The sequence below is a fragment of the Pristiophorus japonicus genome, chromosome 3 (assembly GCF_044704955.1).
Source record: "Pristiophorus japonicus isolate sPriJap1 chromosome 3, sPriJap1.hap1, whole genome shotgun sequence".
Lineage (NCBI taxonomy): Eukaryota > Metazoa > Chordata > Chondrichthyes > Pristiophoridae > Pristiophorus > Pristiophorus japonicus.
The window spans coordinates 72,700,219-72,725,561 of record NC_091979.1 but is presented as its reverse complement, the minus strand read 5'-3'; the positions used below and the strand labels follow the sequence as shown (position 1 = coordinate 72,725,561).

At 46.7% G+C, this 25,343-nt stretch overlaps 1 pseudogene; it reads left to right on the top strand.

The window, feature by feature from the left end:
• Positions 1 to 625: 625 nt before the first annotated feature.
• On the top strand, positions 626 to 863 carry LOC139260584 (U2 spliceosomal RNA; annotated as a pseudogene).
• Positions 864 to 25,343: the final 24,480 nt, after the last annotated feature.

Here is a 25,343-nt window from a genome sequence, read left to right as displayed (position 1 = left end):
AACCAATAAAAACATTTTTCCCAAGAATGGTCCTGCATAGTCGACATGAACCCTAGACCACAGTTTGGACAGCCAAGGCCATAAACTTAGTGGTGCCTCCCTGGGTGCATTGCTTAACTGGGAACGTGTATTACATTTGTGCACACTGGACTCTAAGTCTGCATCGATAGTGGGCCACCACACATGGGATCTGGCTATCGCTTTCATCATTACAATGCCTGGGTGGGTACTGTGGAGATCACTAATGAAAGTGTCCCTGCCCCTTTTTGGTACAACTACCCGATTACCCCATAGGAGGCAGTCTGCATGTATAGACGTTTCATTTTTGCACCACTGGTACGGCTTTATTTCTTCCTGCATCTCTAACGGTTCACTAGACCAACTCCCGAGGAGCACACAGTTTTTTACGAAGGACAGTGAGGGGTCCTGGCTCGTCCAGGTTCTAATCTGTCGGGCGGTAACAGGTAATTGCTCACTCTCGAATGCTCCCATTACCATAACTAAATTTGCAGGCTGTGCCATCTCCACCCCGGTGGTGCACAATGGTAGCCTACTGAGAGCATCAGGACAGTTTTCTGTGCCTGGCCTGTGGCGGATGGCGTAGTTGTATGCGGACAACGTGAAATGCGCTTCTCGGCCTTTTGGCTAAGATCATGCGTAACTGACCTGACAGGGGAGTAACCATGACCCCAACGTGGTTCTCCCTGGATCAGGAAGGTGATTCTCCTATGCTTTTTGGAAAAAGGAGGTGGGTGGGGTGGCTTGACCCATCCACCTCCACGGAGGTGTGTGGGGGGCCTGACCCATCCACCTCCATGGCACGAACCTGGTATTGCAGTACTTCCAGGAACGGTGCTTGGGCTCTAGGCCTTTTGGCTAAGAGCATTGGCGCAGGGTGATCCTTGATGTGTGCAAGGTGACCTCTGGCGTTTGTGATCTGACAAAGAATTGGAAAGATTGGCAACGGGAAAAAAAACGTGAAATGCACGCTAGTGCATTGTATGGAACTGCTGTCAGCATCCAAATGAATTGTATGGAATTGCTGACTGCAAGGTACTGAAGAATTTTCCAATGTTATGTGAAAATTTTATATGAATAAAGTATATTTTTGGAAAAAAAAATGTGAGCGCCCATCTCTGGATGCGGGCCGATGCATTCATATTTATCCCCTTATTTTCAGAAAAGAGGGATATAAGCTGCTTATGGTCAGTTTTCAATTCAAATTTGAGCCCGAACAGATATTGATGCATTTTCTTAACCCCATAAACACACGCTAACGCTTCTTTTTCGATCATACGGTAGGCCCTCTCGATTTTATTCTGACGGGACTGGACAGGTTTGGTGCAGGAAGAATGTTCCCATTGTTGGGGAAGTCCAGAACCAGGGGACATAGTCTTAGGATAAGGGGTAAGCCATTTAGGACTGAGATGAGGAGGAACTTCTTCACTCAGAGAGTTGTTAACCTATGGAATTCCCTAGCGCAGAGAGTTGTTGATGCCAGTTCATTGGATATATTCAAGAGGGAGTTAGATATGGCCCTTGTGGCTAAAGGGATCAAGGGGTATGGAGAGAAAGCAGGAACGGGCTACTGAAGGAATAATCAGCCATGATCTTATTGAATAGTGGTGCAGGCTCGAAGGGCCGGATGGCTTACTCCTGCACCTAGTTTCTATGTTTCTATGTTAGGCAGACTTCTGGATGCATAAGCAAGCGGTTGCAATTTCCAAAATTCATTAGCTTGTTGCAATACACACCCGACCCCGTACGACGACGCATCACATGCTAGCACCAAATGTTTTTATGGATTGTATAACACAAGCAATTTGTTTGAACATAACAGCTTCCTAGCTTTCTCAAAGGCATTTTCTTGGCTTTTACCCCATACCCATTCATCTCCCTTATGCAGTAAAGAGTGCAGGGGTTCTAACAATGTGCTAAGATCCGGTAAGTAGTGACTAAAATAGTTCAGGAGTCTTAGAAACGACTGCAGCTCCATCACGTTCTGTGGTCTCGATGCGTTCTTGATTGTTTCTGTCTTCGAATCGGTGGGCTTGATGCCGTCAGCCATGATTCTTCTCCCCAGGAACTCCACTTCAGGCGCCAGGAAAATGCACTTCGAGCATTTTAACCTGAGCCCCACACGATTGAGCCGACTAAGAATCTCCTCCAGGTTCTACAGGTGCTCGACAGTCCCAACCTGTAACCAAGATGTTGTCCTGGAAGACCATGGTGTGCGGGACCGACTTCAGTAAGCTTTCCATGTTCCTCTGGAATATCGCTGCGGCCAATCGAATCTCAAACGGACATCGGTTGTAAATGAAAAGATCTTTGTGCGTGTTGATGCAGGTGAGGCCTTTCGAAGATTCTTCCAGCTTCTGCGCCATGTAGGCCGAGGCCAAGTCCAGCTTCGTGAACGTTTTCCCTCCCGCCAGCGTCGCAAATAGGTCATCTGTCTTTGGTAGCGGGTATTGATCCTGCAGTGAGAAACGATTGATAGTTACTTTGTAATCATCGCAGATTCTGACTGTGCCGTCTCCCTTGAGGACTGGAACAATTGGACTGGCCCACTCATTGAATTCAATCGGCGAAATGATGCCCTCTCATTGCAGCCTGCCCAGCTGGATCTCCACCCTCTCTCACATCATGTAAGGTACCGCTCTCGCCTTGTGATGGATGGGTCTCGCCCCCAGAATCAAATGGATCTGCACGTTTGCTCCTTGGAACTTCCCGATGCCTGGTTCGAACAGTGAGGGGAACTTGCTTAGGACTTGGGCACATGAGGTGTTGTCAGCGGACGAAAGCGCTCGGACGTCATCCCAGTTCCAGCGTATCTTTCCCAGCCAGCTCCTGCCGAACAGCGTGGGGCCATTGCCCGGTACCACCCAGAGTGGTAAATCGTGCACCACTCCATCGTAGGAGATCTTTACGGTAGCACTGCCAATTATAGGAATCAGTTCCTTTGTGTACATTCTAAGTTTGGTACGAATGTGAGTCAGGACTGGCCTTGAAGCCTTGTTGCACCACAACTTATCGAAAGTCTTTTTATTCATTATGGACTGTCTTGCATCCGTATCCAGCTCCATGGACACCAGGAGTCCATTTAATTCAACCTTCAGCATTATCGGGGGACACTTTGTGGTAAATGTGTACACCCTATATACCTCGACCGCCTCAGTTTGAGGCTCTGGTTTGTCATGATCCACCGTGGATCTGTTCTCCTCTGCAACACGGTGGTTTGCAGGATTAGCAGGTTTTGCAGCTCGCCTGCACATACGTTGGAGGTTTTCCATTGTTCCACAGCCCTTGCAAACGTACCCTTTGAAGCAGCATGAATGGAATCGATGATTACTCCCACAGCGCCAAAAAGGTGTTAATGGCCTTGTATTCACCACCCTTGATTGCGGACTCTGAGTCATCTGCGGACGTGCAGCTACAGGCATGTAATTCCTGTCATGTACATTTCGATTCGAAAACAACGTTACTTTGTTCACAGTACTTGCAGCAGCCCTAGTGTGCTGGGAAATTTGTTTGATATTGTCACTGGTGGGCATGAACGCCTGGGCTATCGCTATGGCTTTACACAAGGTTGGGGTCTCTACAGTCAAAAGTTTGCGAAGTATTACTTCATGGCCAATGCCAAGTACAAAGAAATCCCTGAGCATATGCTCCAAGTGTCCTTCAAATTCACAATGTCTTGCAAGGCGCCTTAGCTCGGCGACGTAGCTTGCCACTTCCTGGCCTTCAGACCTCTTGTACATGTAGAACCAATACCTCGCCATCAGAACACTTTCCTCCGGGTTTAGATGCTCCCGGACCAGTGTGCACAACTCATCGTACGACTTGTCTATGGGTTTTGCTGGAGCGAGCAGGTTTTTCATGAGGCCATATGTTGATGCCCCGCAAACCGTGAGGAGGATCGTCCTTCGTTTGGAAGCGTTTGCTTCTCCTTCCAGCTCGTGGGTCATGAAGTATTGGTCAAGTCGCTCTCCGAAGGTTTCCCAATCATCTCCCTCCAAAAATTTTTCCTGGATGCCCACAGTTCTCTGCATTGTTGCGTTGGAGTTCGTTATCTGTATCTCATCGTCAGTTGTTCTGTCTTGGATAAAGAGTCAGACTAGATACTGCAAGCTCAAAGTAAGTGTGACGGTAGTGCTTTATTGCAGATCTCAGAGTGCCTCTCCAGCCTGTGAGGCCTCCTTATATGCAGGTGCTCCCAAGGGTTGTGGGATCCCTTGGGACTCCAGGGGAGAAGCCCTCTTGTGTTTAGACATGGTAATTACAGGCTTACATACATAACACCAACCACTTGTATTGGAGATGGAGAGTTTAATTTTTGACATCCCCAAGACTGGGGTAAAGAGAGAGAGATAGAGAAACCAGGGCACTCATAGAAGTGAAAGACGGACAGAAAGTTTGCTTTTTGATTATAATTTGATGTATTTATTTTTTTTAAGTTGGATGGATTGTATCTGTGTGTATTAAGAAAAGTTAGGGAAGCGATAGCAGAGGCACCATTACATAAATAAATATAAAAATTCATTGGAAAAGGGAATAGTGCCAGAGGACTGATGGACATCTAATGTGATTGCTACAGATAAAAAGGGATAGAACAAGTCCAGGGAACGAAAGATCAATTGGCTTAATGTCAGTGGTAGGAAAGATAATGGAATTCTTAATCAAAGATGCAAGAGTAAAACATCGAGAAACTGATTGTGAACAGTTCTGATCTCCATATTATAAAACTAAAATTTAAAATCTTTGGCGAAGGTGCATAAAGTTTACCAAAATGATACCAAAAACTGAGAGCTGATACCTACCAGGAAAGATTGAACAGGTTAGGGCTCTTTTCGCTAGAAAAAAAATGACTGAGGGGTGATTTGATAAAGGTCTTCAAGATTATGAAAGGGTTTGATAGGGAAGATGTTTCCACTTGTGGGAGAGACTAGAACTTGGGGGCATAATATCCAATGGGGAATTCAAGAAACACTTCTTTACTCAGAGAGTCTTTAGTGGTCAAAGCGAATAACATATATGCATTTAAGGGGAAGCTAGATAAGCACATAGGAACATAGAAACATAGAAAATAGGTGCAGGAGTAGGCCATTTGGCCATTCGAGCCTGCACCGCCATTCAATGAGTTCATGGCTGAACATGCAATTTCAGTACCCCATTCCTGTTTTCTCGCCATACCACTTGATCCCCCTAGTAGTAAGGACTTTATCTAACTCCTTTTTGAATATATTTAGTGAATTGGCCTCAACAACTTTCTGTGGTGGACAATTCCACAGGTTCACCACTCTCTGGGTGAAGAAGTTTCTCCTCATCTCGGTCCTAAATGGCTTACCCCTTATCCTTAGACTGTGACCCCTGGTTCTGGACTTCCCCAACATTGCGAACGTTCTTCCTGCATCTAACCTGTCTAAACTCGTCAGAATTTTAAACGTCTCTATGAGATCCCCTCTCATTCTTCTGAACTCCAGTGAATACAAGCCCAGTTGATCCAGTCTTTCTTGATAGGTCAGTCCCGCCATCCCGGGAATCAGTCTGGTAAACCTTCGCTGCACTCCCTCAATAGCAAGATTGTCCTTCCTCAAGTTAGGAGACCAAAACTGTACACAATACTCCATGTGTGGCCTCACCAAGGCCCTGTACAACTGTAGAAACACCTCCCTGCCCCTGTACTCAAATCCCCTTGCTATGAAGGCCAACATGCCATTTGCTTTCTTAACCGCTTGCTGTACCTGCATGCCAACCTTCAATGACTGATGTACCATGACACCCAGGTCTCGTTGTACCTCCCCTTTTCCTAATCTGTCACCATTCAGATAATACTCTGTCTCTCTGTTTTTACCACCAAAGTGGATAACCTCACATTTATCCACATTATACTTCATCTGCCATGCATTTGCCCACTCACCTAACCTATCCAAGTCACTCTGCAGCCTTAAAGTTTCCTCCTCGCAGCTCACACGGCCACCCAACTTAGTGTCATCTGCAAATTTGGAGATACTACATTTAATCCCCTCGTCTAAATCATTAATGTACAATGTAAACAGCTGGGGACCCAGCACAGAACCTTGTGGTACCCCACTAGTCACTGCCTGCCATTCTGAAAAGTATCCATTTACTCCTACTCTTTGCTTCCTGTCTGCCAGCCAGTTCTCAATCCACGTCAGCACACTACCTCCAATCCCATGTGCTTTAACTTTGCAAATTAATCTCTTGTGTGGGACCTTGTCGAAAGCCTTCTGAAAGTCCAAATACACCACATCAACTGGTTCTCCCTTGTCCACTCTACTGGAAACATCCTCAAAAAATTCCAGAAGATTTGTCAAGCATGATTTCCCTTTCACAAATCCATGCTGACTTGGACCTATTTCCAAATGCACTGCTATGATATCCTTAATAATTGATTCCATCATTTTACCCACTACCGATGTCAGGCTGACCGGTCTATAATTCCCTGTTTTCTCTCTCCTCCTTTTTTAAAAAGTCGGGTTACATTGGCTACACTCCACTCCATAGGAACTGATCCAGAGTCTATGGAATGTTGGAAAATGACTGTCAATGCATCCGCTATTTCCAAGGCCACCTCCTTAAGTACTCTGGGATGCAGTCCATTAGGCCCTGGGGATTTATCGGCCTTCAATCCCATCAATTTCCCCAACACAATTTCCCGACTAAAAAGGATTTCCCTCAGTTCCTCCTTCTTACTAGACCCTCTGACCCATTTTATATCCGGAAGGTTGTTTGTGTTCTCCTTAGTGAATACCGAACCAAAGTACTTGTTCAATTGGTCTGCCATTTCTTTGTTCCCCGTTATGACTTCCCCTGATTCTGACTGCAGGGGACCTACGTTTGTCTTTACTAACCTTTTTCTCTTTACATATCTATAGAAGCTTTTGCAGTCCGTCTTAATGTTCCCTGCAAGCTTCCTCTCATACTCTATTTTCCCTGCCCTAATCAAACCCTTTGTCCTCCTCTGCTGAGTTCTCCCAGTCCCCGGGTTTGCTGCTATTTCTGGCTAATTTGTATGCCACTTCCTTGGCTTTAATACTGTCCCTGATTTCCCTTGATAGCCACGGTTGAGCCACCTTTCCTTTTTTATTTTTACGCCAGACAGGGATGTACAATTGTTGTAGTTCATCCATACGGTCTCTACATGTCTGCCATTGCCCATCCACTGTCAACTCCTTAAGTATCATTCGCCAATCTATTCTAGCCAATTTACGCCTCATACCTTCAAAGTTACCCTTCTTTAAGTTCTGGACCATGGTCTCTGAATTAACTGTTTCATTCTCCATCCTAATGTAGAATTCCACCATATTATGGTCACTCTTCCCCAAGGGGCCTCGCACAACAAGATTGCTAATTAATCCTCTCTCATTACACAACACCCAGTCTAAGATGGCCTCCCCCCTAGTTGTTTCCTCGACATATTGGTCTAGAAAACCATCCCTTATGCACTCCAGGAAATCCTCCTCCACCGTATTGCTTCCAGTTTGGTTAGCCCAATCTATATGCATATTAAAGTCACCCATTATAACTGCTGCACCTTTATTGCAAGCACCCCTAATTTCCTGTTTGATGCCCTCCCCAACATCACTGCTACTGTTTGGAGGTCTGTACACAACTCCCACTAACGCTTTTTGCCCTTTGGTATTCTGCAGCTCTACCCATATAGATTCCACATCATCCAAGCTAATGTCCTTCCTAACTATTGCATTAATCTCCTCTTTAACCAGCAATGCTACCCCACCTCCTTTTCATTTTATTCTATCCTTCCTGAATGTTGAATACCCTTGGATGTTGAGTTCCCAGCCCTGATCATTCTGGAGTCACGTCTCTGTAATCCCAATCACATCATATCTGTTAACATGTATTTGCACAGTTAATTCATCCACCTTATTACGGATACTCCTTGCATTAAGACACAAAGCCTTCAGGCTTGTTTTTTTAACACCCTTTGTCCTTTTAGAATTATGATGTAGTGTGGCCCTTTTTGTCTCTTGCCTTTGTTTACTCGGCCTTCCACTATTGATTTTTACCTTTCTACCATCTGTTTCTGACTCCATATTACTTCGCCCTGTCTCGCTGCATAGGTTCCCATCCCCCTGCCATACTAGTTTCAACATTCCCGGACTGCATTAGCATGAAGGAGAAATAAATGGAAGGTTATATTTATGGGGTTAGATGCTTGGGAGGAGGCTTGTGTGGAGCATAAACACTGGAGCTGTTGGGCTGTTTCTCGGAACATAGGAACGTAAGAAATAGGAGCAGGAGTAGGCCATTTGGTCCCTCGAGCCTGCTCCGCGATAAGATCATGGCTGATCTGATCTTGGGCTCAGCTCCACTTCCTTGCCTGCTTCCCATAACCCTTCACTCTTTTATCGCTCAAAAATCTGTCTATATCCACCTTAAATATATTCAATGACCACAGCTCTCTGGGACAGAGAATTTGACAGATTTATGACCTTCTGAGAGAAGAAATTCCTGCTCATCTCAGTTCTAAATGGGGGGCCTCTTATTCTGAAACTATGCCCCCTAGTTCTAGATTCCACTACAAATGGAAACATCCTCTCTGCATCGACCTTGTCGAGCCCCCTCAGTTTCTTATATGTTTCAATAAGATCCCTTCTCATTCTCCTGAACTCCAATGAGTATAGGCCCAACCTACTCAACCTATCTTCATAAGTCAACCACCTCATCTCCAGAATCAACCTCGTGAACCTTCTCTGAACAGCCTCCAATATCCTTCCTTAAATAAGGAGACCAAAACTGCACGCATTACTCTCGGTGTGGCCTCATCAATACCCTCTACAGTTGTAGCAGGACTTCTCTGCTTTTATACTCTATCCCCCTTGTAATAAAGGCCAACATTCCATTTACCTTCCTGATTACTTGCTGTACCTGCATCCTCACTTTTTGTGTTTCATTCACAAAGACCCCAGGTCCCTCTGTACAGTAGTACTTTGCAATTTTTCTCCATTTAAATTGTAATTTGCTTTTCTATTTTTACTGTCAAAGTGGATAACCTCACATTTTCCCACATTACACTCCATCTGCCAAATTTTTGCCCATTCACTTAGCCTGTCTATATCCCTTTGCAGATTGTTTGTATCCTCCTTAGAATTTGTTTTCCCACCCATCTTTGTATCATCAGCAAACTTGATTACATTACACTCGGTCCCTTCATCCAAGTCATTAATATAGATTGTAAATAGTTGAGACCCCAGCACCAATCCCTGCGGCACCCCACTAGTTACCGTTTGCCAACTGGAAAATGTCCCATTTATCCCGACTCTCTGTTTCTTGTTAGTTAGCCAATCCTCTATCCATGTTAATATATTACCCCCAACCCCGTGAGCTTTTATCTTGTCCAGTAACCTTTTATGTGGCACCTTAGCGAATGCCTTCTGGAATCCAAATGCACTACATTCATTGGTTTCCCTTTAACCACCCTGCACATTACTTCCTCAAAGAAATCCAGCAAATTTGTCGAACATGATTTCCCTTTCATAAAACCATGCTGACTCTGCTTGACTGTATTATGCTGTTCCAAATGCTTCCTTAATAATGGACTTCAGCATTTTCTAAATGACAGCTGTTCGGCTAACTGGTCTATAGTTTCCTGCTTTCTGTCTACCTCCTTTTTTAAATAGTGGTGTTACATTTGCGGTTTTCCAATCCACTGGGACCTCTCCAGAATCCAGGGAACTTTGGTAAATTACAATCAATACATCCACTATCTCTGCAGCCACTTCTTTTAAGCCCCTTGAATGCAAGCCATCAGATCAGGGGGACTTGTCCACCTTTAGTCCCATTATTTTACCGAATACTTTTTCTTTTGTGATTATGATTGTTTTAAGTTCCTCCCTCCCTATATTCCCTTGGTTATCCATTATTGGAATGTTTTTAGTGTCTTCTACCATGAAGACCAATACAAAATATTTTGTCAAAGTCTCTGCCATCTCCCTGTTCCCCATTATTAATTTCCCAGCCTCATCCTCTAAGGAACCAATGTTTACTTTAGCTACTCTCTTCCTTTGTATTTACCTGTAGAAACTCTTACTATTTGTTTTTATATTTTATGCTAGTTTACTTTCATAATCTATCTTCCCTTTCTTTATTTTCTTTTTAGTCATCCTTTGCTCATTTTTAAAAATGTCCCAATCCTCTGTCCTTCTACTAATCTTGGCCACTTTGTATGTCATTGTTTTCAGTTTCATACCATCCTTTGCTTCCTTAGTTATTCACGGATGGTATTCCCTTCTCTTAAAGTATTTCCTTCTTACTGGAATATATTTTTGTTGAAAGTTATGAAATATCTCCTTAAATGTCTTACACTTTAGTCTATTTTCCCAATCCAATTTAGCCAACTCTGCCTTCATACCTTTGTAATCACCTTTATTTGAGATCAGGACACTGGTTTGAGATTCAACTTTCTCACTCTCCAACTGAATTTGAAATTCAACCATGCTATGATCACTCTTTCCCAGAGGATCCTTTACTATGAGATAATTTATTAATCCTGTCTCATTACACAGTACCAGATCCAGGATAGCCTGCTCCCTGGTTGGTTCCACAATGTACTGTCCAAGGAAATCATCTGGATACACTCCATGAACTCTTCCTCAAGACTACCTTGGCCAATTTGATTTGTCCAATCAATATGAAAATTAAAATCGCCCATGATTATTGCCGTACATTTCTTACAAGCTTCCATTATCTCTTGATTTATACTCTATCCAACAGTCTAGCTACTATTAGGGGGCCTATAGAAACAGAAAATAGGTGCAGGAGTAGGCCATTCAGCCCTTCTAGCCTGCACCGCCATTCAATGAGTTCATGGCTGAACATTCAACTTCAGTACCCCATTCCTGCTTTCTCGCCATACCCCTTGATCCCCCTAGTAGTAAGGACCTCATCTAACTCCTTTTTGAATATATTTAGTGAATTGGCCTCAACAACTTTCTGTGGTAGAGAATTCCACAGGTTCACCACTCTCTGGGTGAAGAAGTTCCTCCGCATCTCGGTCCTAAATGGCTTACCCCTTATCCTTAGACTGTGACCTCTGGTTCTGGACTTCCCCAACATTGGGAACATTCTTCCTGCATCTAACCTGTCTAACCCCGTCAGAATTTTAAATGTTTCTATGAGGTCCCCTCTCATTCTTCTGAACTCCAGTGAATACAAGCCCAGTTGATCCAGTCTTTCTTGATAGGTCAGTCCCGCCATCCCGGGAATCAGTCTGGTGAACCTTCGCTGCACTCCCTCAATAGCAAGAATGTCCTTCCTCAGGTTAGGAGACCAAAACTGTACACAATACTCCAGGTGTGGCCTCACCAATGCCCTGTACAACTGTAGCAACACCTCCCTGTCCCTGTACTCAAATCCCCTTGCTATGAAGGCCAACATGCCATTTGCTTTCTTAACCGCCTGCTGCACCTGCATGCCAACCTTCAATGACTGATGTACCATGACACCCAGGTCTCTTTGCACCTCCCCTTTTCCTAATCTGTCACCATTCAGATAATAGTCTGTCTCTCTGTTTTTACCACCAAAGTGGATAACCTCACATTTATCCACATTATACTTCATCTGCCATGCATTTGCCCACTCACCTAACCTATCCAAGTCGCTCTGCAGCCTCACAGCATCCTCCTCGCAGCTCACACTGCCACCCAACTTAGTGTCATCCGCAAATTTGGAGATACTACATTTAATCCCCTCATCTAAATCATTAATGTACAGTGTAAACAGCTGGGGCCCCAGCACAGAACCTTGCGGTACCCCACTAGTCACTGCCTGCCATTCTGAAAAGTACCCATTTACTCCTACTCTTTGCTTCCTGTCTGACAACCAGTTCTCAATCCATAGACTATAGACAATCTATAGACTACGTCCACCATTATTTCTTATCTCCAACTGATTCTACATCTTGATCTTCTGAGCCAATATCACTTCTCACTACTGATCTCATCCTTTATTAACAGAGCTATCCCATCTCCTTTACCTGTCTGTCTATCCTTCCGAATTGTCAAGTACCCCTGAATATTCAGTTCCCAGCCTTGGTCACCTTGCAACCACGGGGCCGAAATTCAGCACCGCTGGAAAGCTGGCGCTCCTCCCAACTTTTTGGGGCCATTACTGCTGAAATTTTTTCGCCGGTGGCCCGATCCATATTCAGCTCCAAAATTCAAAAAATTAGTTCCAGTGCTGAAGAACCCTTCCCAAGTGCATTTTTCAATGGTGTGGCTGCCTTAATTAGAGCGGAATTCCCAAGGAGAAATTCAACATGCAGGTGTGATTCTAATGAGCTAGCTGCTCCTTGGCCTTTTTAAAGGCCAGGGTTTGCAGCTAGGCCCTGAGGAGGGAAGGAGTTGGATTGAAGGATGGCTGGTGTGAGACGAGGAAGCAGGATGAATAGGTTTACGGATGTCGAGCTCGAGACCCTGATGCAAGGTGTGGAGGGTAGACGGCGAGTGATGTTTCCAGACGTGGGGAGACCAAGCAGACAGATAATATATAATGCGTGGAATGAGATAGCACAGGAGTTGTCAGGCACCTCCATATATCAGAGGACATCAGTGCAGTGCAGGAAGAGATTCACGACATCATCCAGCTGATGAAAGTGAGTACCACTTCCATCAACTGCTGACCTTGCATCTGCGAGTCTCTCCTTCAACATGCTCTTATCTCCCTCAACATGCTCTTATCTCCCGTACTCACTGTTTAGTCACTCAAGCAGCATTTCACTGTTCACGCTTCTATACATATATGTGTGTGTTCTCACAATGGAGACTCCCTTTCATCTCATACTTTCAGCTGCATGTTATGGACAAACATTTGTGCACTCATTTCTGATACCTCATCACAGTCGTACTCACCAACCATGCTTTCATTTGCAGGCTAAACTGGTTCACCATAGAGCCGAGCAAAGGATGACCAGGGGTGGCGATGCAGACACACAGGTGCTCATACCTGTTGAGCAGGGGGCTCAGGTGTTGGTCGCCGGCCATACTGCATTCCCTGTGGCTGATGGTAGTGCTAACGCCGATGTGGGTAAGTGAAGGCCCTCCTTGAATCCAATTTCTCCTTCAACGTGCTAGCGCCTACTCTTCCTTTCCTTCATGGAAGTCTGCAAGTTGCATCCTCCATGCCTTCATCCCCCACCTCCCCCTCACGGCTGCCCTTCTCCCATTTATGCTTGCAGATGACACCTCCCCCCGTGGGCAACGGAACTGGCGACTCCGATGTGGGCAGCATGGGTAAGTGAGGCCATCGTTGAATGTGCTCGCTATGTGAAAATGTGCCAGCGCCTACTGTGCTTTTCTGTCCAAAAGTGTGCGAGCTGCAGGCTCCATGTATCAATCCCCCACCACCCACTCACAGCAGCCCTTCTCCCATTTATGCTTACAGATGAAACACCGAGTGGCAGCACAGCACAGACAGGCACACCATCTGTGAGACCAGCTGCAGGCCTGAAGCACAGGCCTGTGGACAGAAGCCCTCCAATCTCGACAAGCACTGATGAAGAGACCATTGTTGGCACTCTACGGCTCATCCAGACAACTGATGAGGAGGAGGAGGAGGAGGACACAGATGGCACAAATGCATCACTGCTTCCAGCTACAAGCGCCAGCTCAGATACTGGTGGGAGTGCGCGGTCTGAAGTAGTTGACGTGGTAGGTGAGGCGGCACTGGGTATTGCACCGGGGACTAGCAGGCTGCAGCATGATGATCGGGCAAGGCAACCTCAGGTGCCACCTCTCCGGGAGCAAGTCCACACTGGAGTTCTGCACACGAGGACTCAGATGATGCCATTGACGTAGCGGCTTATGAGAGAGGGTGGAGGCCATGCATTCCCAGATGTTGGAGGCACTGACCAGGGTGCCAGAGAGGCTGTCAGAAGTGGTCAGGAGTGTGGAGGAGTCCACCTTGCACATAGTCGACAAATCTGCGCCTACCATGGAGCCCATCATTGCCAGTGTGCAGGCGATAGTGGACTCGCAGAGTGGCCGTGCGGATCCACCTGCGATGTCACAACCTGCTGCCATGGAGCGCCCAACTGCTGCATCTCTGGTGGATTTGAGACTCTTGCTGCTCTCATGCAGTCTCGGAGAGGCGGAGCAGGAGTTTGTGAGGCCTATAAAGGCCCAGCGGGAGTCCGGGGATCGGCAGCAGTGTCAGAGATGCGGAGCAGGAGTTCGTGAGGCCTATAAAGGCCCAGCGGGGGTCCGGGGATCGGCGGCAGTGTCGGAGAGGCGGAGCAGGAGTTCATGAGGCCTATAAAGGGCCAGCAGGAGTCCAGAGATTGGTGGCAGCGTCGGAGAGGCGGAGCAGGAGTTCGTGAGGCCTATAAAGGCCCAGCGGGAGTCCGGGGATTGGCAGCAGCGTTGGAGAGGAGGAGCAGGAGTTCGTGAGGCCTCTAAAGGCCCAGCGGGAGTCTGGGGATCGGCGGCATCGTCGGAGAAGCGGAGCAGGAGTTCGTGAGGCCTATAAAGGCCCAGCGGGAGTCCGGGGATCGGCGGCAGCATTGGAGAGGAGGAGCAGGAGTTCGTGAGGCCTATAAAGGCCCAGCGGGAGTCCGGGGATCGGTGGCAGCATCGGAGAAGCGGAGCAGGAGTTCGTGAGGCCTATAAAGGCCCAGCGGGTCCGGGGATCGGCGGCAGCATCGGAGGCGGAGCAGGAGTTCGTGAGGCCTATAAAGGGCCAGCAGGAGTCCAGGGATTGGCGGCAGCGTCGGAGAGGCGGAGCAGGAGTTCGTGAGGCCTATAAAGGCCCAGCGGGAGTCCGGGGATCGGCAGCAGCGTTGGAGAGGAGGAGCAGGAGTTCGTGAGGCCTATAAAGGCCCAGCGGGAGTCCGGGGATCGGCAGCAGCATTGGAGAGGAGGAGCAGGAGTTCGTGAGGCCTACAAAGGCCCAGCAGGAGTCCGGGGATTGGCAGCAGTGTCGGAGAGGCCAGCTGGTGCAGCTGCAGCAGGGAGGCAAAAAAGAAGTAGAAAGAAATCGAAAGGTGACGTCACAGCCAAGGGGTTAAGTGATTGGCTGGTGATTGGTAGGTAGTTTTTCTTTCCTTTTTCTTTTCTATCAGTAAGTAACATTCAGCATTATTGTTGCCAAATTAAGTTAATCTAAGGGTTAAGTCATGGCAGGACAGCTCGGACATGTGTTATGCTCCTCCTGTACTATGCGGGAAGTCAGGGACGTATCCGGTGTCCCTGACGACTATGTGCACGGGAAGTGTATCCGACTCCAGCTCCTGACAGATCGCATTGCGGCACTGGAGCTGTGGGTAGATGTACTCTGGAGCATTCACGATGCTGAGAATGACGTGAATAGCACGTTTAGTGAGCTGGTCTCACCGCAGGTAAAGGGTACTCAGCCAGATAGTAAATTGGTGACCAGCAGGAAGAGCAGTGCAAGGAAGGTAGTGCAGGGGTCCCCTGCGGTCATCCCCCCTGCAAAACACATACACCACTTTGGGTACTGTTGAGGGAGATGACTTATCAGGGGGGAGCAGCAGCAGCCAAGTTCATGGCACCGTGGGTGGCTCTGCTGCACAGGAGGGCAGGAAAAAGTGGGAGAGCTATAGTGATAGGAGATTCAATTGTAAGGGGAATAGATAGGCATTTCTGTGGCTGCAACCGAGACTCCAGGATGGTATGTTGCCTCCCTGGTGCAAGGGTCAAGGATGTCTCAGAGCGGGTGCAGGACATTCTGAAAAGGGAGGGTGAACAGCCAGTTGTCGTGGTGCACATAGGTACCAACGATATAGGTAAAAAATGGGATAAGGTCCTACGAGACGAATTTAGGGAGCTAGGAGCTAAATTAAAAAGTAGGACCTCAAAAGTAGTAATCTCAAGATTGCTACCAGTGCCACGTGCTAGTCAGAGTAGGAATCGCAGGATAGCTCAGATGACTACGTGGCTTGAGGAGTGGTGCAGAAGGGAGGGATTCATAATCCTGGGACATTGGAACCGGTTCTGGGGAGGTGGGACTAGTACAAACCGGATGGTCTGCACCTGGGCAGGACCGGAACCAATGTCCTAGTGGGAGTGTTTGCAAGGGCTGTTGGGGAGGAGTTAAACTAACATGGCAGGGGGATGGGAACCTATGCAGGGAGACAGAGGGAGACAAAAGGGAGGCAGAAGCAAAAGATAGAAAGGAGAATAGTAAAAGTGGAGGGCAGAGAAACTCAAGGCAAAAAACAACAACGGCCACATTACAGCAAAATTCTAAAGGGGCAAAGTGTGTTAAAAAGAGAAGCCTGAAGGCTCTGTGCCTCAATGCGAGGAGTATGCGGAATAAGGTGGACGAATTAATGGATATGAATTAATTGGCAACACGGAGACATGGCTCCAGGGTGACCAAGGCTGGGAACTCAACATCCAGGGGTATTCAACATTTAGGAAGCATAGCCAGAGAGGAAAAGGATGTGGGGTGGCGTTGCTGGTTAAAGAGGAAATTAATGCAACAGTAAGGAAGGACATTAGCCTGGATGATGTGGAATCGGTATGGGTGGAGCTACAGAATACCAAAGGGCAGAAAACGCTAGTGGGAGTTCTGTACAGACCACCAAACGGTAGCAGTGAGGTTGGGGACAGCATCAAACAAGAAATAAGGGATGTGTGCAATAAAGCTACAGCAGTTATCATGGGTGACTTTAATCTACATATCGATTGGGCTAACCAAACTGGTAGCAATGCGGTGGAAGAGGATTTCCTAGATTGTATTAGGGATAGTTTTCTAGACCAATATGTCGAGGAACCAACTAGAGAGCTGGCCATCCTAGACTGGGTGATGTGTAACGAGAAGGGACTAATTAGCAATCTTGTTGTGCGAGGCCCCTTGGGGAAGAGTGACCATAATATTGTTGAATTCTTTATTAAGATGGAGAGTGATACAGTTAATTCAGAAACTAGGGTCCTGAACTTAAGGAAAGGTAACTTCTTCGATATGAGGCGTGAATTGGCTAGAGTAGACTGGCAAAGGACACTTAAAGGGTTGACAGTGGATAAGCAATTGCAAACATTTAAAGATCACATGGATGAACTTCAGCAATTGTACATTCCTGTCTGGAGTAAAAATACAATGGTGAAGGTGGCTCAACAGTGGTTAACAAGGGAAATTAAGGATAATGTTAAAACCAAGGAAGAGGCATATAAATTGGCAAAAAAAAGGCAACAAACCTGAGGACTGGGATAAGTTTAGAATTCAACAGAGGACGAAGTGTTTAATTAAGAGGGGGAAAATAGAGTACGAGAGGAAGCTTGCAGGGAACATAAAAGCTGACTGCAAAAGCTTCTATAAATATGTGAAGAGAAAAAGATTAGTGAAGACAAACGTAGGTCCCTTGCAGTCGGATTCAGGTGAATTTATAATGGGGAACAAAGTAATGGCAGAGCAATTGAACAAATACTTCGGTTCTGTCTTCACGAAGGAACACACAAATAACCTTCCGAATGTACTCGGGGTCAATGGGTCTAGTGAGAAGGAGAAACTGAAGGATATCATTATTAGGCAGGAAATTGTGTTAGAAAAATTGATGGGATTGAAGGCCGATAAATCCCCGGGGCCTGATAGTCTGCATCCCAGAGTACTTATGGAAGTGACCCTAGAACTAGTGGATGCATTGGTGGTCATTTTCCAAAGTCTATCGACTCTGGATTAGTTCCTATGGACTGGAGGGTAGCTAATGTAACACCACTTTTAAAAAAAGGAGGGAGAGACAAAACGGGTAATTATAGACTAGTTAGCCTGACATCAGTAGTGGGGAAAATGTTGGAATCAATCATTAAGAACGAAATAGCAGCATATTTGGAAAGCAGTAACAGGATCGGTCCAAGTCAGCATGGATTTATGAAAGGGAAATCATGCTTGATGAATCTTCTGGAATTTTTTGAGGATGTAACTTGCAGCGAGGACAAGGGAGAACCAGTGGATGTGGTGTATTTGGACTTTCAATAGGCTTTTGACAAGGTCCCGCACAAGAGATTGTTGTGCAAAATCAAAGCGCATGGTATTGAGGGTAATGTACTGACGTGGATAGAGAACTGGTTGGCAGACAGGAAGCAGAGAGTCGGGATAAACGGGTCCTTTTCAGAATGGCAGGCAGTTACTAGTGGAGTGCCGCAGGGCTCAGTGCTAGGACCCCAGCTCTTTACAATATACATTAACGATTTAGATGAAGGAATTGAGTGTAATATCTCCACGTTTGCAGATGACACTAAACTGGGTGGCGGTGTGAGCTGTGAGGAGGATGCCAAGAGGCTGCAGGGTGACTTGGACAGGTTAGGTGAGTGGGCAAATGCATGGCAGATGCAGTATAATGTGGATAAATGCGAGGTTATCCATTTTGGGGGCAAAAACACGAAGGCAGAATATTATCTGAATGGCAGCAGATTAGGAAAAGGGGAGGTGCATCGAGACCTGGGTGTCATGGTTCATCAGTCATTGAAAGTTGGCATGCAGGTACAGCAGGCGGTGAAGAAGGCAACTGGTATGTTGGCCTTCATAGCTAGGGGATTTGAATATAGGAGCAGGAAGGTCTTACTGCAGTTGTACAGGGCCTTAGTGAGGCCTCACCTGGAATATTGTGTTCAGTTTTGGTCTAATCTGAGGAAGGATGTTCTTGCTATTGAGGGAGTGAAGCGAAGGTTCACCAGATTGATTCCAGGGATGGCTGGACTGTTATATGAGGAGAGACTGGATCAACTGGACCTTTATTCACTGGAGTTTAGAAGGATGAGAGGGAATCTTATAGAAACGTATAAGATTCTGATGGTACTGGACAGGTTAGATGCGGGAAGAATGTTCCCGATGTTGGGGAAATCCAGAACCAGGGGACATAGTCTTAGGATAAGGGGTAGGCCATTTAGGACTGAGATGAGGAGAAACTTCTTCACTCAGAGAGTTGTTAACCTGCGGAATTCCCTGCTGCAGAGAGTTGTGGATGCCAGCTCATTGGATGTATTCAAGAGAGAGTTAGATATGGCCCTTACGGCTAAAAGGATCAAGGGGTATGGAGAGAAAGCAGGAAAGGGGTACTGAGGGAATGATCAGCCATGATATTGAATGGCGGTGCAGGCTCGAAGGGCCGAATGGCCTACTCCTGCACCTATTTTCTATGTTTCTATGTTTCTATGTCTCAGTTCGATGCCATCAGACACCTTAGTGTTGCATTTACTGCTGGGTCCAACACGGGCCACGGGGGACCTTCCCGTCTTGCGCCACCGCACAGACCTGACCTCCCTCTGCTGGGTGGTGGTGTTATGGTGCCGCCCCAGGGAGTAATGCAGGCGCCTCCGACCATGATCCTGATGATGTGCTCGCTCAAGATCACAAGATTTCTAGCCCCAGACCTCCCACTCCGCCAGTGCCTCCACTCATGGTTCCACCCGAGCCAAGCCAGACTGAACTCTCCCAGGAGGGTGCTGGCCAGCCTGCACCCGGCCCTTCCAGGCCCAAAGGTGTTCCAACGTGTCCTACAAGGACAGCTGTAGCTCTGACACAACAACCATAGCAGCCTTACCAAACCTATGATGCAGCCACAGGGGAGACACTTAGGCTTAGTGTTGTGGTAGGCATGCGTAAGAGGTGTTATAAAGACATGCACACGGGTAAGACATGATTATTGGTGTTAGTTGATGGTAGTCCTTTTATTTACGTTGTGTTTTTGCACTGAATTGAATATTTTGATAAATCTTTATTTTTGGCAAATATATCTAGCCAGGTGTTTCATTTGGGAGTGGGTAATTTTGCGTAAAGCCACTCATTGCGATGGCCACTGAAAGTGGGAGCTGAAGGGTCATGTGTGGATACGATTATCTAAAGCGAGCAGCTATGAGATACAGCTGCACCTCCCTTGCAGGGTTGCAATGGGGACGACGCCTCCTAGCTTGGTGGCGATGTGGATCCTCCTCCTCCTCCTCCTCCCTCCTCCTGTGCCTCCTCCTCATCATCAGGTGGTAGCTCTGGCTCGACCTCCAGCGGCTGTCCCCTCATGAGGGTCAGGTTGTGCAGCATGCAGCAGACCATGATGAATATGGAGACTTGTTGAGGAGAGTACTGCAAGGTGCCACCAGACCGGACCAGGCACCAGAAGCTCTGCTTAAGGATGCCCATACAGTGCTCGATGATGCACCTGGTGGCACAATGAGCGTCATTGTCGGCATGCTCTGGTGCTGTCCTGGGGTTCTGTAGGGAGTGAGCAGCCAAGTGGACAGGGAATATCCCTTGTCCCCAAGCAGCCACCCACAATCCTGGTTTGGGCCTGTGAAGAGGGCGGGCACACTGGTCTGGCGCAGAATGAATGAATCATGGCTGCTTCCTGGATACCTCACATCAACTGCCATGATCCGACGCTGGTGATCAGATATGGGCTGCACATTCAGCGAGTGGAACCCCTTGCAGTTCATAAAGATCTCAGGGTTATGTTGCGGTGGCCTCAGTCCAACGTAGGTGCAGCCTATCGCACCCTGCACCCTTGGGAAGCCTGAAATTCGGTCAAATCCGGCCTACCACTCCACCTGTTTGTCCCTTGTCATGGGGAAGGAGATGTACTGCACCCTTCTCCTGTACAGTTCATTGGTGACCTGCCGGATGCACCGATGTGCAGAGAATTGCAAGATGTAGCCAATGTCTGCAGTGGCCCCGTGACATAAAAATTCCACATGATGGGGACCTTGATCTCAGTGTTGTGTGAGGCTGGAGATCTTCTCGCAGGACAGTGCAGAGGTCCCTGAGTTCGACGTTCCTAAATCTTAGCCTTCGCAGGCATTGCTCAGCACTGAGCTGGAGGAAGGAGAACTGAGGTCTGTAGACCCTTTGAGGGTAGGGTCTCCTTCCCCCACCTCTGTGTTGGCCACCTCCCCTGGCAGCTGGATGATGTCCATCTCCCTGGTCCTCCTGATTGTCGGGAGCCTCTGGAGGCTATTGCTGGCAAGGCTCCTCTCCCAGTATTCGGGGGGGCGGGTGGGTCAGCATATTACGCCCTAGTCCTGATGCCATCTCCCTCCTGGCCACCCTCTCTAGCTGCAGGCCTGCGCACATCTGTACACCCTTCTCTCTGTTGGGCAGCCATGGCTGCTGCCTCTCTTGCTCACTGCTTCTCTTGACATTGCTGACAGCGATGCCTTCTCCTGCGTGCCGCCCTGTATCTGCCCAGGTGTACCCGGTGTTCCCCTGCCAACACTGATCCCATTCTTTTTCAATCTGCACCCTGCCAAGCAGGCCTCTGGAGTACAGAATGAGGCCTAGAGGCCTCCACTAAAGGTTGAGAGCTGAAAGTCCTCAGAACTCTTACAACACCTCTGAACACCACTCAGCAGGTTCAATGCAGGCAAAAAACTGAAGCAAAACTTCTCTCCAAAAATCACCCCGATCGCGGGAATAGTCCATTGACCTCGTCTAGCGGTGTCACGATCCACGGCAAAGTGGACCGACACAAAAACCGGGTGGGGTCATTTTTTCTACCTGAATATGGGTGGCTTGGCCGTGTAGCAGCAGCACGTACCGTGATGACATCACCGCGGCCCGAATCCCTTTACCGCGGCTCGACCCTGCCGATTCCGGCGGAAGTGCGCACCGCTGGAAGCCCCCCCCCCCTCCCCCCACTGAGCTGAATATGCTTCGGGGATGACAATACACCGGAAAACGGCGGTCGATCAATTTTTCCGATCGGCCGCCAAAATCCCGCCTTAATGGTCCCTCCACCGACGCTGAATTTCGGCCCCCACGTCTCTGTAATGGCTATCAAATCATACCCATTTATATTTATTTGTGCCATCAATTCATCTATCTTGTTACGAATGCTGCATGTTACGAATTTGTGTCCCTGCATTGACATAGCAAATAATATATCTATAATTCAGTCAAAAAGAGAAAGTGCTTGATTCATTTTATACTACTGCTGTTAACTGCCGGATTAAAATACTGGAATAGTCACTTGCCAGTATTCTGGCATTGTAAAGGTGAAAACACCACCGCACTCAGCAATAGAGGGTGTGAAACACAAGTAAATGGATTAGCAGAGTGTCTATGTGTCAGCCAATGAGTTTAAGGCAGGGTGTGATTACCGCAGGACTCACAGCAAACTGTGTATTTTACAGCAAACCAAGTCTATTTAGTCAGCATTTTTAAACAGTGCACTACAGCAAACAGTCTACAGAATCTATTTGAAAAGAATCTCTACAGACTTCAGCAAACAGAACTCAGGACCAAAACTGCAGCAATAATTCCCAATAAAAAGATGGTTATTTCTCCAGCAAAATGCAGTGACTGGAGGCTAATTACATACAAATTACATGCGTAAAAATCAATCCCAGTCACTTACAGCAGTGGATCATCTCCATTCTGGCTGGGGACAGTGGTGTCACTTTATGCAGCGTGGATTAGTGAGAGACAGGTTGCAGCAGATGACATTATTTTTTTTTGCAGCCCTTCACTTCCCTGCCCCCATTCTACCTAAATTCACAGCAGGAATCGTTGAAAGTGCAAGTCGTGTGTTGCACTTAACAGGAATAATCAGGATAATGTGTGCAGTTACATTCACTCTCTTTTTTAAAACAACGTGTCACTTCAGTGTGGTGGATGTTTGCAGTTAATGTGAGTATTTTGCGTCAGACATACATTTGTTAAGAGACTCGTTTTGCATTTTATACTTTTATGCAATGGAAAATCATCATAATCTGTACATTTGTGGAAATTCAGTACTGAGGGAGCTGTTTATTGGAAAATAGCTTGACCATGACTTTATCCACAGTATACCTCATGTTTATAAATGAGAAACATCTCACAGAAGCAATATGGATACAATACCTGATGCTGGATTGTCCAACATAGTCTGTCAAACTGTTTATCAAAAATCCTTAACATTTGTTTAACACTCAAATTTACATGTCATTATGTTGTCAATAATTTTTTTCCCTGTTCCAGCTTTAACACTGGCTGGCCAGGTTTCCCAGATCTCAGAAAACATAGAAACATAGAAACATAGAAAATAGGTGCAGGAGTAGGCCATTCGGCCCTTCTAGCCTGCACCGCCATTCAATGAGTTCATGGCTGAACATTCAACTTCAGTACCCCATTCCTGCTTTCTCGCCATACCCCTTGATCCCCCTAGTAGTAAGGACCTCATCCAACACGTCAGCTGAAGTGAGCTGGGGACTGCTGGATGGAAGCAAGTGCTTTTCCAGCATTGCTTGTGAGCCAGGAGGAACAGGAGTGCTTCCCCCTTGCCGAGAAGACTACCTTGTTAACCTCCCAAGTAATCAGACCTCCCCCTGCGCCCCATTCCCCAACGATCCGATGCCCTCTCATTCACAGCCCGCCTCCCTGCCCACCATCCCACTTTCCCCATGTCCTCCAGGACCCACTTGTGATCCCCTCCAAAGAGACCGCCATGATTTTTTTCCCTGCCGCCCAATCTCTCCGGGCCCCCGTGTGAACATCTCCCCTCCTTCCCCGATCTCTCTGGCCCCCAATCGATGTCAACCACCAATCTCTCCCTCCTCTATGCACCCCTGCTGCGGCCTGGTGCCACAGGCCTACCCGTCTGACAGCCAAACAGCCTCTCAGTCTGGTTGGCTGGATCAGGAAATGGATTCCAAAAATGTTAATCAGATTTTGCCATTAAATTCACCAGGACCTGAGGGAAACCCGTTCTTCCAGGTTTCCCGACCATTAAATTGCCCGCCCACTCCCTTCCTGCAAATATTGGGGCTGATGAATCCCCAGTGAGATATAATGTAATGAATATTCTCTTAAAATACATGAAATGCAAAAATCATGCATAACTGCATGGCTTATGATTTATGTAATTGATCCCTTGAGGAATAATCTAGATATTGCAAAATACTCGAAGGAATAATCTCTTAACAAGGCTCAATTTGCTTAATATTTTGAAATTCTATAAAATGAATTGTTTTACTCACTCTGCACACCCTTCAGTTAAAACTGCATACATTGTTGTATCCATTGCAAAATATCTTTGAAATGAAGTTTAAGGTATAATATGTGTAATGCTCTTTTCTTTCATTTAAAAAAAAATCCTTATTTTCTGCATTTGCTAATTATTTAAAATCTATAATAGAAAAAACGTGATTTATTTGTACCTATTTGATCCTGAGCTGAGCTTCTGACCACATATCCTCCCCAACACAAAAAATACCTACTCCCACCTCTGTAATATCACCTGTCTCTGTTGTGAAACCCTCATAGAAACATAGAAACACAGAAAAAATAGGTGCAGGAGTAGGCCATTCGGCCCCTCGAGCCCACACCGCCATTCAATGTGTTCATGGCTGAACATGCAACTTCAGTACCTCATTCCTGCTTTCTCGCCATACCTCTTGATCCCCCTAGTAGTAAGGACTACATCTAACTCCTTTTTGAATATATTTAGTGAATTGGCCTCAACAACTTTCTGTGGTAGAGAATTCCACAGGTTCACCACTCTCTGGGTGAAGAAGTTTCTCCTCATCTCGGTCCTAAATGGCTTACCCCTTACCCTTAGACTGTGATCCCTGGTTCTGGACTTCCCCAACATTGGGAACATTCTTCCTGCATTTCTAACCTGTCTAAACCCGTCAGAATTTTAAACGTTTCTATGAGATCCCCTATCATTCTTCTGAACTCCAGTGAATACAAGCCCTGTTGATCCAGTCTTTCTTGATATGTCAGTCCCGCCATGCTTCCTCATGCTTTTTGTTGCCTCTAGAATCAACTATTTCAATGCTATTCTAGCCTCTCATGTTTCACTATCCATAAACTTGAGCTGATACAAAACTCTGCTGCCTGAATCCTAACTTGCATCGAGTCCCGTTCACCCATCATCCTTGTGCTCACTGACGTACATTGGCTCCCGGTCTGGCAACACCTCAATTTTAAAATTCTAAACCTTGTTTCAAATCCTTTCATGGCCTTGCCCCCCCTATCTCTATAACCTCCTCCAGCTCTACACCCTCCAAGATCTCTGCGCTCCTCCAATTCTGGCCTCTTGCACATCCCCAATTTTCATTGCTCCACCATTGGTGGCCGTGTCTTCAGCTGCGGAGGTAAATAGCTCTGGAATTCCATCCCTAAACCTCTCCACGTCTCTCTCCTCTTTTAAGTCACTCCTTAAAACCTACCTCTTTGACCAAGCTTTCAGTCACCTTTCTTAATATCTCTATGTGGCTCAGTGACAAATTTTGTCTGATAACGCTCCTGTGAAGCACCATGGGGCATTTTTACTATGTTAAAGGTGCTACATAAATGCAAGTTGTTGTTCTAGATTTTAATGTTATATAATTGCAATGGCATATTGAATCAGTAATGTTGCTAACTTGTCCCAGCCA